At 44.7% G+C, this 15,707-nt stretch overlaps 2 non-coding genes across 2 annotated transcripts; one reads left to right on the top strand and one right to left on the bottom strand.

The window, feature by feature from the left end:
* Positions 1-1,143: 1,143 nt before the first annotated feature.
* On the bottom strand, positions 1,144-1,216 carry TRNAT-CGU (transfer RNA threonine (anticodon CGU)). The gene has a single exon. It is a non-coding gene; the product is annotated as a tRNA-Thr (tRNA).
* A 505-nt stretch (positions 1,217-1,721) lies between these two features.
* TRNAT-CGU (transfer RNA threonine (anticodon CGU)) lies at positions 1,722-1,794 on the top strand. Its single transcript has one exon. It is a non-coding gene; the product is annotated as a tRNA-Thr (tRNA).
* The last annotated feature ends 13,913 nt before the right edge of the window (positions 1,795-15,707 follow it).

The following is a 15,707-nucleotide window of genomic DNA, read 5'->3' as shown; positions in this document are numbered from 1 at the left end:
CACGTCCCATTTACTAATCTTGTTTCCTTCCTCACATCAAACGTTTTATTTTACCTCATTTCGGCATGGGTTTTGCAAGAACTACTCATGTGAAACAACACTGATATTGTTTAACCATAAGATTTCGTCTACTTTAGACAAAGGCCAAAATATTCACTGTATTTATTTAGATTTTGCTAAAGCTCGTGACAAGGTGTCTCATCGCTCACTAGTTCTCCAGCTTAGTATTCGTATCATTGACCTTAGCATCTTGAACTGGATAAAATGTTCTCTAATTAATATTACACAATTTGTAACTTGATGCTGCATCCGCTTGTTGTGAAGTAAAGTCGGGAACCACTCAAAGCCCTGTCCTCGGCTCATTGTTATTTCTATATTACATTAATGACTTACCTACAGTAAATAATAGTCTCATTAAACTATTTGCTGATGACTGTTTTAAGCCATGAAATAACTAATAACAATGATAACTCTATTCTTCAATCTAACTTAGTAATCATATATTACTTATGTTCGCCCACAGCTAGAGTATGCATCATCTACATGGCCACCATATCAAGATTACCTGGTACGTATGTTGGAAGCAATCCAGAATAGGGCAGCGAGATTCATCTCCGGAAACTACGACTATCATTCAAGCATTGCCCTAATAAAACAAGACCTTGCATTTCATTCACAAGAAATATGCCGCAACATTGCTCTTTTATGTCTGTTTCACAGGTACATTTATAATAACGAAATTCACTGTTTGCCACTTTATTCTCCTGCGCGCACTTCCCAGCGCATTCACAATGCACGTAGTTTTATGCGCATTCATGGTCACACGCAGGCATTTACCTTTTCATGACTACCTCGAGCCATTGCATATTGGAACGGTCTTCCGGATCATGTTGTATTTATTTGTAACCATGAAACTTTTCGTGATAACCTGATTACGTTGCACTTCAATATTGTATAACGCTGTTGCACCTTGAATTTTATATTCCTGTATATATATATATATATATATATATATATATATATATATATATATATATATATAATGAGATATAACAGACAGTAATGCCAAGGAATGTACAGGGGAAGTTATTAACATTAATGGAATGTAAATAAGAAGAAAGAAAAGTGGATGAAAAAATTACCAACTGTAAGCAGGAATCGAACCTACGACCTTCGAATTACGCGTTCGATGCTCTAACCACTGAGCTATTACAGCGGCACTCCCTCCATCCACTTTTTTGGGTTTATCTGTGAATTTAGAAGTAGGAGCGACAGTCAGCGCCATCTATAAGCCAAACAACGAGTGTGAAAACACTCTTATGCGCATGTTTGGCGTCACGTAGCACGTGAACTTATTATGAGCGGGCAGCTGATTAATTGTCCCTCTTATACAACCTAAACACACCAAGTCTGCCAGTACGAGACCCTCGTTCAATGAAATAAGGGAAAGAAGTGTATACCTAAGGGCTCGTTTTTCCGTGTTTTTAACACAATAATAATGAGATATAACAGACAGTAATGCCAAGGAATGTACAGGGGAAGTTATTAACATTAATGGAATTAATCAGCTGCCCGCTCATAATAAGTTCACGTGCTACGTGACGCCAAACATGCGCATAAGAGTGTTTTCACACTCGTTGTTTGGCTTATAGATGGCGCTGACTGTCGCTCCTACTTCTAAATTCACAGATAAACCCAAAAAAGTGGATGGAGGGAGTGCCGCTGTAATAGCTCAGTGGTTAGAGCATCGAACGCGTAATTCGAAGGTCGTAGGTTCGATTCCTGCTTACAGTTGGTAATTTTTTCATCCACTTTTCTTTCTTCTTATTTACATTCCATTAATGTTAATAACTTCCCCTGTACATTCCTTGGCATTACTGTCTCTTATATCTCATTATTATTGTGTTAAAAACACGGAAAAACGAGCCCTTAGGTATACACTTCTTTCCCTTATTTTATATATATATATATATATATATATATATATATTCAAAAAAAATTCTGTCGGTCAGGTGCAAATATAATTAGGAATAAAGGAGCACACCTACGAAAATTTGATAGTTGTTTACACTACGTTTCGGCCGTGGCACGGCCTTCGTCAGGATTAACAGAAATACGAGTATGTGGCCGCTTTTTGGGCAGGCATGAACATGTCACTAAAAAACACGTGCGATCAGCATGCGAGTGCCAAATTCTTTGAAACAGCCGTGACTACAGTAAAAAAACTATTAAAATATGTAATACAATAGACAAGATTGTGGGCATGTAAAAGGCATTTGTAACATTCACCATTGACGACGAGGCTGACGCATGAAAAAAAATAAATGTGTGATAACCTTTAGGAAGTATAGAATACATTAGGGATGCTTCTTTAATATTTCTCAAACTTGCGGACGTCAGGACATCGTGGAAAGGCATGACACTTTGCCTACGCATTCGTTAATGTCGGATAACAGACTGTTGAACTTTTGAATCAAGAACGATTCTTGAATTTCGCGATCATGGTGCGATTTAAAGCCCGATTCTAATAGTGTCACCATAATCTTGTCAAACGAATGACCTGGTAGATGAAAATGCTTGGACAATGGAAGATGTGGCAAACTGTTTACGTGTCATTTAGGTTATTGAAGCGGATGCGAAAAGATGTCTCGGTTTGACCGATGCATTGCATGTGGCAGATTGAGCATTCAAGTAAGTAAATGATGTTGCTGCTATCGCAGTTTTATGCCCCTTTAATCCTAAGTGAAAAGTTAGATGCCGTGCTTTTAGCAACAGTCGCAGTGGTCATGTGCACACAAAATTACATCGCGTTTTTTTACAGGGGTGACAACCAACTGAAGCAATGAATCTAGTCTTCGAAGAAGTTATCATGTCGCGCAAGTTCCTTGATCTCCGATAGTCAACCCGCGGTGATTCAGGGAAGATGTCCGTAAGCTGATCGCTCTGTGTCAGTAAGTTGTAATGTTTTCTGAGTATATGCGACACGTTACGAATAGATGCAGAATGCGTTAGAACGAGGTTGGTTCGGGAAGGTGGCGCTAATCGCTTGTCCTTACTGATGAGCTCTTTCCGATCGAGGCAATTGGCCGTTGGAGAGCGTCGTCAATTATTTGTGAAGGATATGGTTGTTTGGTTAATGCTTTACGGAGCTGGCCACAGTTGCGAGTGAAATCCCTGTTGTCCGAAACAATTCTTTTAAAACGGATAGCTTGGCAAAAGGGGATACTTGTTTTGCAGTGTTTCACATGGCTACTTTTAAAATGAAGATATTCTTACGGTGCATCATTGACAGGAGCAAGCGTGGCACATAGCGAAGATGAAGAAGACGCCTGTGCGTTAGGCACTTGCGCGAGAGGCAACTCATACATCTTTTTCGGCTGCGGATTCTCGGTGGATGCTATCCTGTAAGCCCCGTCACATTTGGTGGAGGTGCTGGGTAACCGCCTCGCAACGGAACTTCGCAGCGGCCGACGTTTGAAGGGTCATTCCACAACGATGACGGAGAGTACGGCGTCTGCATCTACTCCTGGTGTTCCTGCGGCCAGAAATAATGCGGTAACTACATCTCCTTCTGCGATCACAACCTTCGTGCTCGAACCCCTCGCGGGATCCTGGCACTTTCAGCGGTTCCGGCGATCCAGATGAAGTTGACGTTGAAGATTGGCTGGCAGAGTACGAACGTATGAGTACTCGATACCGATGGGGTCCGACTCTTATGCTGGCAAATCTGTTATTCTATCTTAGGGGAACCGCCAAATTGTGGTATGAGAACCATATGAAACAGAACTTTGGAGTTTGGCAGTGTGCAGGGAGAAAATGTTAGACCTGTTCGGAAAGCAGATGGGAATAAAAATGCCTAGACCTCGCCTGGACCTCGCCCCATCACAATATCTTTGTCGGTCAGTGGGCTTCCTGTAAAGGTTTGTCGTTAGTTTACGAATGCTTAAAGCTACATTAGCGTCAAGGAAGTTTAGGGTGACTGGTGAATAAGAGTGGGAAAAGGAGAAGGATGGTTCTACTTTGTTGAAGTCTGCAATGAAAGAATGTAATGCCGCTTCAACATGGTGCCAAATTGAAAAAAACGTCGTCAATGAAGTGTTCGTAATAAAGTGGTTTAAGGTCACGAGTGGCGAGAAAGTTATTTTCTAGAATGCCCATGAAGATGTTCGCATAATTTGGACCTATTTTTGTGCCCTTCGAGGTGCCACTGGTTTGAACATAATGTTCACCATTAAATTCAAAGTTGTTAAGCTCGAGTATCAGTGATAAAATAGTGCCCAACGTAGAACCATCGATGGCTTTGTCATTTACCGAGTCATTGTATGCTTGGAGTACAGAACGAATCCCGTCCACATGGGGTATATTTGTGTACAGTGACACCACATCTAGTGTGAGCGGAAGAGCCTCACTCGGAACACGCATATTTACAATGTCACGCAGAAAGTGATTAGTGTCCTTGATATATGAAGAAGAGTTAGGAGGAATTGAACTAATTAAGCTGTCGGCATATCGAGAAAGGCTTTCTGTGATGGTTCCTATTCCTGAAATTATTGGCGGGCCTGTATTATTTTGTTTATGAATTTTAGGAAGCAGATGAAATCTACCAGCTACCGGACTTAGGGGGACTAAGGATTGAAGCGCAGCTTCTGGAATTTTATTTTTTCTTACAAGCTCTTTCAAAGTTTCTTTTACTTTGGCCTTGAATTCCTCGCTTGGCTCGTAGCTCAAATGTTTGAAAAATGTGTGGTCATTTAATTGCCTGTGGGCCTGACGAAGGTAATCAGCCTCATTCATTATTACGATTGCTCCCCCTTTATCGGCCGCTTTGATGACGATGTCTTCTCGGCAAGCCAGAGTCTGGATTGATCGTTTTCTTTTTTTTTTTTGTCGCTTAGGTTGCGGTGAAACGGCGATTGCTTCTTGTATGCTTCGAGTACATCTCGCTACACTGCTCGGATGTAAATATCGAGATATTTATCCCTTTGGGAAGAAGGAATCAAGTGCTTAGTAGAAAAAAATGCGGTTTTGATAGATGGAGGCCGATTATGAAAGTATTCGCGTAAACGCATGCTTCTTTCAAAATTGTGTAAGTCACTGATTAGTTGGAATTCATTGTATCCTCCATTGGCAGGACAAAAGTTCAAACCACGGGAAAGAACGCTCAACTTCGTCCAAGACTAGATTCATTGCTCCATTTGGTTGTCACCCCTGTAAAAAAACGCGATGTGAAGTTTGTGCGCACATGACCACAACGACTTTTGCTAAAAGCACGGCATCTAACTTTTCACCTAAGATTAAAGGGGACTTAAACTGAGATAGCAGCAACATCATTTACTTACTTGAATGCTCAATCTGCCACATGCAATACATCGGTCAATACGAGACATCTTTTCGTATCCGTTTCAACAACCACAAATCACACGTAAGCAGTTTGCCACATCTTCCATTGTCCAAGCATTTTCATCTACCAGGTCATTCGTTTGACAAGAATATGGTGACACTATAAGAATCAGGCTTTAAATTGCACCATGATCTTGAAATCCGAGAATCGTTCTTGATTCACAAGTTCAACAGTCTGTCATCCGGCATTAACGAATGCGTAGGCAAAGTGTCATGCTTTTCCACGATGCCCTGACGTCCGCAATTTTGAGAAATATTTAAAGAAGCATCCCTAACGTATTCTTTACTTTATAAAGGTTATCACATATTTATTTATTCATTATTTTTTTCACGCGTGAGCCTCGTCGTCAATGGTGAATGTTACAAATGCCTTTTACATGCCCACAATCTTGTCTATTGTATTACATTTTTAATTGTTTTTTTAGTGTAGTCACGGCTGTTTTAAAGAATTTTTGTGACACTCACATGCTGATCGCACGTGTTTTTTACTGACGTGTTCATGTCTGCCCATAAAAGCGGCCACATACTCGTATTTCTGTTAATCCTGACGAAGGCCGTGCGACGGCCGATACGTAGAGTAAACAACTATCAAATTTTCGTAGGTGTGCTCCTCTATCCCTAATTTGATTTGCACCGGACCCACAGAATTTCTTTTTTGAATAATTTTACTACTATGGGTCCTAGAAAAGCCACTACGAAAATTGTTGACTGCATATACCCTAAGAGTGTCACATCGACAGCAATTTTGTGTGACTCGCAGATGAAATACCTATACCAGCTTTTTGATCCGCTTCATGCGGGTACGCCAGCCTTCATCTCTCAGAGTGGTGCTACCATCAGTGATGTAAGTTCACTATTGGATTTCGTGCCTCCATTAACGGAAACGCTCATCCTTCACGTTGGCAGCAATGACATCCCAAAGTGTTGCGGCAACGTGGCTTTTGCCAGGTACCGCGAGATGTTGGATATCGTAACGAAACGGCGCCGCGCTATACGTCGAATATACGCAAGCCTGGTCCTGCCACGATCCTGCAACCGCCGTCAAGGTAGCAGACACGAAGTCTTTGTGCAACGTTGCAACAAGTCTCCAAGATTTTTCAATCAGCTCCTTTTGAACTTTGGCCAACGTTCAAATCTGGTATTTAACGTCGATCATGGATTTGAATGGCTTTCGCCATCTTGTGTACTCTCAAGTGACGATCTCCACCCAAGTTTCGAGGGCTTTGCCCTACTTGCCTGTCACTTTCGACAGTTGTGCTTCAAAAATCCACATGATGCGTCATCGGCTGCTTGGGAAGACTGCACAAGCAGCGGAACTATTTGTAATGTGTCTCGTGCCACGAAAGCTCGTTCTCACGACAGTCTTCCGTCATCTGAGAAAGTGGCTGCACCCTCTGCGAAAATGCCACCAAGTGGTATCGAAGCGATAAAAATTCGCTCAGCGACAGGCCGATCAATTGTGACAACAGCAAACAACACACATGGAAGCAGGGCAGCGACAAGCAAGCCAACGACAAGGCGGCCATCGACCAGCAGGGCTTCTGAGAACAAGGCAATCACGAAAGATGCAGTGAATGAGTTGACACCAACAAAAAAGACATCGCCAAGCTGTGTACCTTCAACCAACACAACGACCAGCCTGACAACGAGAAACAAGACACCAGCAAGGACAATTACCACGACGATGACAGACAAAGCAGTGTCTTTTACAGGGTTACGAACAATCCAGTGAGCAGAAAGGCAACACCGGCCGCTTCTCCGCCTCCCAGCGGTGCCACGTCGTCCCAGTCAAGGTATTAATTCAGAAGCAAGCGGCCTAATCTCACCCAAGCAACCGAATGACTACCACCTAGCCGGAGTAAGGCTTCCTTTGGAGATGCCTCAGTGCACTTTTTGAAGCTTAGAAAAGTAATCAAAAAGCGTATTCGCTGCGACCTGCATGCTTCCACCTTAAAAATGTATATTGCTACATCAACAGTACCTAAAGGTTTAAGCCTTAACTTAAGGCCTGCCACGTCTGAAATGACTAGCAATAATCTCTCCAGATGGGGCAACACACTCAAACAAGCGTCTCTGGAACTCACGCGCATTGTCACTAACCAGTATGAGTCATCACGAAAACAGCTAAGGAACAAAGAGAACCGACTCTTTGCTACGCGGAATTTCACTGCCGATGAAAGAGCGTCGCTTGATAACTACAGGCAAGAAAATATTCGCGAGTTCGGCGTCAAAAAATATAAAAAGTTCATGTGCAATAACATTTGCACAAGCGTCAGCACTCCTGATGACGCAACGTCTTCAGTGCATTCGTCCTCCGCAGAAGCTGTAAAGATAGTAAATATATCTAGTGTTACGTTATCGGCCGAATAATTGAGCGTTCTTTCCCGTGCTTTGAAATTTCGTCCTGCCACAGGAGGATACAATGAATTCCAACTAATCAGTGACTTACACAATTTTGAAAGAAGCATGCGTTTACGCGAATACTTTCATAATCGGCCTCCATCAATCAGAACGGCATTTTTTTTCTACTAAGCACTGGACTCCCCCTTCCCAAAAGGAGAAATGTCTCGTTATTTACATCCGAGCAGTGCAGCGAGATGTACTCGAAGCATACACGAAGCAATCGCCGTTTCACCGCAACCTAAGTGAGAAAGAAAAGCAAGCGATCCAGACCCTGGCTTGTGGAGACGACATCGTCATCAAACTGGCCGATAAAGGGGGAGCAATCGTAATAATGAATAAGGCTGATTACCTTCGTGAGGCCCAGAGGCAATTAAATGACCACACATTTTACAGACATTTGAGCTACGACCCAAAAGAGGAATTCAAGACCAAAGTAAAAGAAACTTTAAAAGAGCTTGTAAGAAAAAATTAAATTCCAGAGACTGCGCTTAAATACTTAGTCCCCCTGAGTCCGGTAGCTGGTAGATTTTATCTGCTGCCTAAAATTCATAAACAAGATAATCCAGGCCGGCCAATAATTTCAGGAATAGGAACCATCACAGGAAGCCTGTCTCGATATGCAGACAGCTTAATTAGTTCAATTCCTCCTAACTTTTCTTCATATATCAAGAACACTAATCACTTTCTGCGTGACATTGTAAATATTCTTGTTCCGAGTGAGGCTCTTCTGGTCACATTAGATGTGGTGTCACTGTACACAAATATACCCCATATGGACGGGATTCGTTCTGTACTCCAAGCATACAATGACTCGGTAAATGAGAAACCCATTGACGGTTCCACCTAGGGCACTATTTTATCACTGATACTCGAGCTTAACAACTTTGAATTTAACGGTGAACATTATTTTCAAACCAGCGGCACCTCGATGGGCACAAAAATAGGTCCCAATTATGCGAACATCTTCATGGGCATTCTAGAAAATAACTTTCTCGCCACTCGTGACCTAAAAAACCACTTTATTACAAACGCTTCATTGACGACATTTTCTTAATTTCGCACCATGGTGAAGCGGCATTACAATCTTTCATTGCAGACTTCAACAAAGTAGAACCATCCATCTCCTTTTCCCACTCTCATTCACCAGTCACCATAAACGTCCTTGACGTCAATGTAGCTTTAAGCAATGGTAAACTAACGACCAACCAATACAGGAAGCCCACTGACCGACAAAAATATCGTCATTTTAAAAGTATCCATGCCAAACACTGCAAAACAACTATCCCCTATAGCCAAGCTATCCGTTTTAAAAGAATTGTTTGGACAACAGGGATTTCACTCGCAAATGTGACCAGCTCCGTCAAGCATTTACCGAACAACAATATCCTTCACAAATATTTGACGACGCTCTCCAACGAGCCAAATGCCTCTATCGGAAAAAGCTCATCAGAAAGGACAAGCGATTAGCGCCACCTTCCCGAACCAACCTCGTTCTAACGCAATCTTCATCTATTCCTAACGTGTCGCATATACTCAGAAAACATTTCAACTTACTGACACAGAGTAATCGCCTTGAGGACGTCTTCACTGAATCACCGCGGGTTGTATATCGGAGATCAAGGAACTTGCGCGACATGGTAACTTCCTCCAAGACTAGATTTATTGCTCCAGTAGGTTGTCACCCCTGTAAAAAAACGCGATGTAAAGTTTGTGCGCACATGACCACTGCGACTGTTGCTAAAAGCACGGCATCAAACTTTTCAGTTAGGATTAAAGGGGACTTAAACTGCGATAGCAGCAACATCATTTACTTATTTGAATGCTCCATCTGCCACATGCAATACATCGGTCAAACCGAGACATCTTTTCGCATCCGTTTCAACAACCACAAATCACACGTAAACAGTTTGCCACATCTTCCATTGTCCAAGCATTTTCATCTACCAGGTCATTCGTTTGACAACATTATGGTGACACTATTAGAACCGGGCTTTAAATCGCACCTTGATAGCGAAATTCGAGAATCGTTCTTGATTCGCAAGTTCAACAGTCTGTTATCCAGCAGTACCGAATGCGTAGGCAAAGTGTCTTGCCTTTCCACGATGCCCTGACGTCCACGATTTCGAGAAATATTTGAAGAAGCCTCCCTAACGTAATCTATACTTCCTAAAGGCTATCACGTATTTATTTATTTTTTTATTTTATTTTTCTTGCGTGAGCCTCGTCGTCAATGGTGAATTTTACAAATGCCTTTTACATGCTCACAATGTTATCTATTGTATTGCATTTTTAATGGCTTTTTTAGTGTAGTCATGGCTGTTTCAAAGAATTTTTGTGACATTCACATGCTGATCGCACGTGTTTTGTACTGACGTGTTCATGCCTGCCCATAAAAGTGGCCACATACTCGTATTTCTGTTAATCCTGACGAAGACCGTGCCACGGCCGATACGTAAACAACTATCAAATTTTCGTAGGTGTGCTCCTTTATATATATATATATATATATATATATATATATATATATATATATATATATATATATATATATATATATATATATATATATATATATATATTTATATTGTTGCATACATGCACGAAGACAAAGAAGCGTATACGGTGATCGCCCTTGTCGCCCAGAGCGAGAGAGGAAGAAGAGGATCAGGAGGATCTTTAACTAGTCGGCCGCTTCTGAGCTGCCCTCACGACCTAATAAACGGCCCCTTTCAACGTCTACCAGTCTCTTTCAAACGTAACATAGTGGTGGAGGAGCTGGGTAAGCGCTTCGACTACGGAACGATCACTGCCACAGCTTCGACGAAGCCGTCGACTTGCCGGTCTCCCACCATCTGCCATGAGTGACTTCGACATGCCCGAAGAAGCAGGCGTTTCCAGAACGGCACCATCTGGCCCGCTTCCATACTACCGAGTTCCACCGCCCTTCGGAGGAAAAGCCGAAGATGTCGACGCCTGACTCACCAAGTACAAACGTGTGGGCAAGTCCAACGGTTGGGATGCAGCCGCTATGATAGCCAACGTAGTGTTCTCCTTGACCGACACCGCACTGGTATGGTACGAGAACCACGAGGACACACTCACGACGTGGGATCTTTTTGTTGAAGTGCTCAGGACGTGTTTCGGCGACTCGGTTGCTAGAAAGAAGCGGGCTGAGCAAACACTGTCGCAACAGGCACAGCTACCAGGTGAGACATGCACCACTTACATAGAAGTGTTAAGGCTGTGCAAGGTGGTCTATGCTACCATGTCGGAAGAGGACAAAGTTGGGCATCTGCTCAAAGGGATTGCTGAGGACGTGTATAATTTTCTAATTGGAAAAGGAAGCCTCAGTTCTGTGTCCGACGTCATTCAGCATTGCCGAACGTTTGAAACGCTCAAGATGCGTCGAATCGTGCCCAAGTTTGGTCGGCTGGCTAACGTTACAACTGTTGCTAGTGTGGACACAAATCCTGGCCTCGAACTTTTTTCTACCATTCGACAGAATGTTCTTGAGGAACTGTCCTACCGAGTAATGTCGTGTTCGACAGCTGACCATCGCGAGTTGTGTCTGCCACGTGAGGCTATGGATGTGCCTCCTTTGACCCCATGGCAACCGACGATGAGCGCGGCAACTGTGGAGTACAGCCCAGCCCCACAGTCAAGGATGACGACCAGATTTCCCGCGTCGCGGTATGACCGACGCTCTCAACGCATGCCTCTTCGACACCTGACGTCTCGGTATGACGCACCCGACCAGTACATTCGTCACACAAGAGGAAATGGTGACGCTCTATTCATCGACGAGCGACCGACGTTTCGACCTCGGCCGGTGTGCTATTCCTGCAGTGTCCCACGCCACATATCGCGATTTTCCAACCGTGGGGTGACTCCTCGGTATCACCAACCATCCGACTTTTCACGACCCTTCGAACAGCCTCATGGTGTCCGGCGGCCGGCCCACATACCACCTGATGACAACTATTGGCCCAGCAACTTCCGCAACCACTCCCCGGCATCTGACAGGAGTTTAACCCCCCACCGCAACCTCGTGCTCATCGTTCTCCTTCACCGCTGCGTCGCAAAGCGCCCTCTTTGCCACCAGAAAACTAGCCAGTGCGGCCAATGTGGGTGAGGTGGCTGAAAATGTGCTACTGAGAGAAATACCTCCTGTGTGTATGTTTAAAAACAAAGTGCGTGTTTTGGTGGATTATGTGCCTATGATGGCCTTGGTGGACACAGGTGCAACGATTTTTGTGATGAGTGCTTCCTTTGAAGACGTGTTAGGGTGGAAAGTTGTTTTTACCTGAGATGAAACTTCGACGTTCTATGGAGTGAGCGGAGAGCCATTGCGCCCTATGGTGTGTGTAGTGCTGAGGTATTTTTGGGAGACCTTATGATAACGACAGAGTTTGCGATTATTCCTCGGTCGACACATGACGTCATTCTCGGCATGGATGTCTTGCGAGAATGTGGTGCCACTGTAGACTGTCGCACGGGGAAAGTCTTTGTGAGTGGCCAGACGCCTTCAGAACTTCTGGAAACTCCAGCGAATGACCAAACTACGCTGTGTGTCTGTGGCGATACGTTCATACCTGCGTTGTCTATCGTACGTGTTCCTGTTGTTTGTCGCGGCGCAGATTCTGACAGCTTCGATGCGAGCGTAGAGCCAATGCACATAAACTGCGTGAAGAAGAATGTGTTGGTTCTCTAATGTATGGTGTCGATTGATGGCGGACGAACTGGCCTATGGACTGTAAACTGTTCCTTTGAGCCTGTGACACTACCCAATGGTTTGAAATTCGGTTTGAAGCTTCGGTCAGCAAAGAACACGCAATCTTATCAGTGGTCGAGCTCACAGACGTGCCGGAAAAACGTGACGGAACTGGTTGTCACAATTTGGACGGGGCACTTATGGCAACGATAAATAAGTCGCTTAGCTCAAGCGAGCGCCGAACTTTAATGAATGTGCTGTTGAAGCACGTTTCGGTATTTGACTTTGCGCAGAAGGGCAAAGTAATCCCTATCCCCCTGTCTCGAACGCGCCATACCGTCAACACTGGCGCGGCAAGACTGATTCGCCAAAAACCATATCGTGTTTCCCCGTCAGAAAGACAAATTATCAACGACCAAATGCAGCAAATGATGCAAAAGGAAGTGGTACAAGAGTCAGCCACTCCATGGGCAGCAGCGGTAATCCTTGTTAAGAAGAATGATGGAACTTGGAGATTTTGCATCGACTATCGCCGACTGAATGCCGTGAATAAAAAGGACGTATAACCACTGCCCCGTATAGAGATCGCAATAGACTGCTTACATTCGGCCTCTTATTTTTCCTCCATAGACTTACGATCCGGTTATTGGCAAATTCCGATGCACCCAGAGGACAAGGAAAAGACTGCCTTTGTAACCCCTGATGGGCTCTTTGAATTCAACGTGATGCCATTTGGACTGTGCAATGCACCGGCAACGTTCGAGAGGTTTATGGACACCATTCTGCGTGGCTTGAAGTGGAACATCTGCATGTGCTACCTCGACAACGTCGTCATCTTTGGCCGCACGTTCAGTGAGCACAACTCTCGTCTGGATACTGTTTTGAATTGCATCCGAAACGCTGGCCTAATTTTAAACTCGAAGAAATGTCACTTCGGAGATCGCCAGACGCTTGTGCTCGGGCATCTCGTTGACAAGGATGGCATCCGCCCTGACCCACAGAAGACAGCAGCAGTTGAGGCGTTCAATGCGCCGCGTTCCGTCAAGGAGCTTCGTAGTTTCCTGGGGCTTTGTTCGGCCTTCCGCCGCTTTATTCCGAAGTTTGCCGACGTTGTGTATCCTCTAACATGCCTTTTACGAAAGGACAATTCCTTTGAGTGGACTCCGGAGTGCGATTCTTCATTCCGTCAATTGAAGTTTTTGCTGACGTCACGACTCATCCTTCAGCACTTCAGTCCTTCTGCTCCAACAGAGCTTCATACGGATGCTAGCGGCATAGGTATTGGAGCCGTCCTAGTACAACGTTACGGCGACCGCAAACACGTCATCGCATACGCAAGGCGCTCCCTAAGCAGGCCGGAACAAAACTACACTGTTACGGAACAAGAATGCCTGGCGGTATTATTTGCAATTCAGCGTTTTAGGTCTTACCTGTACGGACGCCCATTCAGAGTCGTAACCGACTACCACTTGTTGTGTTGGCTTGTCAACCTTCGTGACCCTTGTGGCCGCCTTGCGCACTGGGCACTCCGGCTACAAGAATACAATTTTACCGTCACTTACAACAGTTGTCGTCGACATGCTGACACGGACTGTCTTTCACGTATGCCACTTAGCACAACAGACTGTGAATCCGATTACCTTGACCAGCTTGTAGCGTCTGTGTCGCCTACGTTCCCGGACTATCCCAGTTTCAGAGCAGAACAGCGGAAGCACGCTAAACTAGCACCACTGTTCACCACTGCATCCGCTTCCACTAGTGCACGCCATTTCTGTATGCGTCATAGACTGTTGTTCAAAAGGAACCTCTCCAGCAGTGGCGCGCGTTTCCTTCTGGTGGTCCCGGAGAGCCTCCGAACAGTTATTATGAGTGTCAAGCACGACGACCCTATATATGGACATTTGGGTTTGGCGCGGACGCTTCACCGGACTAAAGAGCGCTTTTATTGGCCTGGTATGCAGAACTCTGTTGAGATTTATGTGGCAAGCTGCATGCAATGTCAGCGTCACAAACGTCCATCAACTGATCCAGCTGGTCTTCTACAACCGATGCCTACTCCAAGCGCAGCTTTCGAACAAGTGGGCATTGACTTTCTGGCTCCCTTCCCAAAATCGGCTAAGGGCAACCGATGGATAATTGTTTGCGTCGACTACCACACACGCTACTGCGAGACGGCGGCCGTCCCCTCCACAACTGCCACTGAAGTCTCGTCGTTTTTGTTACAGTACGTCTTCCTCCGGCATGGCCAACCTCGCCTGATTATCAGTGATCGTGGACAATTCACAGCGGATGTCGTGGAGGAGCTACTCCGTTTATGTGAATCCCGCCTGCGTCACTCGACACCATACCACCCCCAAACTAATGGGCTGACGGAGCGTACCAACCGCACCATTATCAACATGTTGTCTATGTATGTCACATGCGACCACCAGAACTGGGATGACGTACTCCCGTTCATTACTTACGCGTTCAACACCACGTAGCATGAGATTACAGGCTATAGCCTTTTCTTTTTGCTTTATGCACGTTCTCCCCGGCACACAATCGACACAATATTGCCTTTCTGTGACCACGACAACGTCTCTGTCGCCGAGACTCTCTGCCTCGCCGAAGAGGCGCGTCGCATAGCTCGACTACGCACATTGGCATCGCAAGACAAAGCGAAGGCACGCTATGACATTCACCATCGACCAGTGATTAATCGCCGTGTTGATCTGGTGTGGTTTTGGACTCCAATGCGCAAGCGCGGGTTATGCCAAAAGTTTTTGGCCACTTACGATTGACCTTTTGTCATTGTCGACAGACTTACAGAGGTCAACCATGTAATAGCTCGTCTCACAGCGAGTGGTAGACGAGCTGCCAAAACTCAAGTGGTTCATGTTACCCGCCTGAAACTGTACACACCACGACAACTCGACTGACTCGTGCGGCGGCCTTCGTCTGCGCGCAGAGGAATGTTGCATACATACACGAAGACAAAAAAGCCTATACGGTGAACGCACTTGTCGCCCAGAGCGAAAGGAAGAAGAGGATCAGGAGGATCTTTACCAGTCGGCTGCTTCTGAGCTGCCCTCACGACCTAATAAACGGCACCTTTCAACGTCTACCAGTCTCTTTGAAACGTAACAATATATATATATATATATATATATATATATATATATATATATATATATATATTGATACGTGTATG

This window comes from Rhipicephalus microplus, chromosome X, assembly GCF_043290135.1.
Source record: "Rhipicephalus microplus isolate Deutch F79 chromosome X, USDA_Rmic, whole genome shotgun sequence".
Taxonomy (NCBI): domain Eukaryota; kingdom Metazoa; phylum Arthropoda; class Arachnida; order Ixodida; family Ixodidae; genus Rhipicephalus; species Rhipicephalus microplus.
Note: the sequence above shows the minus strand (reverse complement) of the source record. Positions and strands in the feature narration are given on the sequence as shown.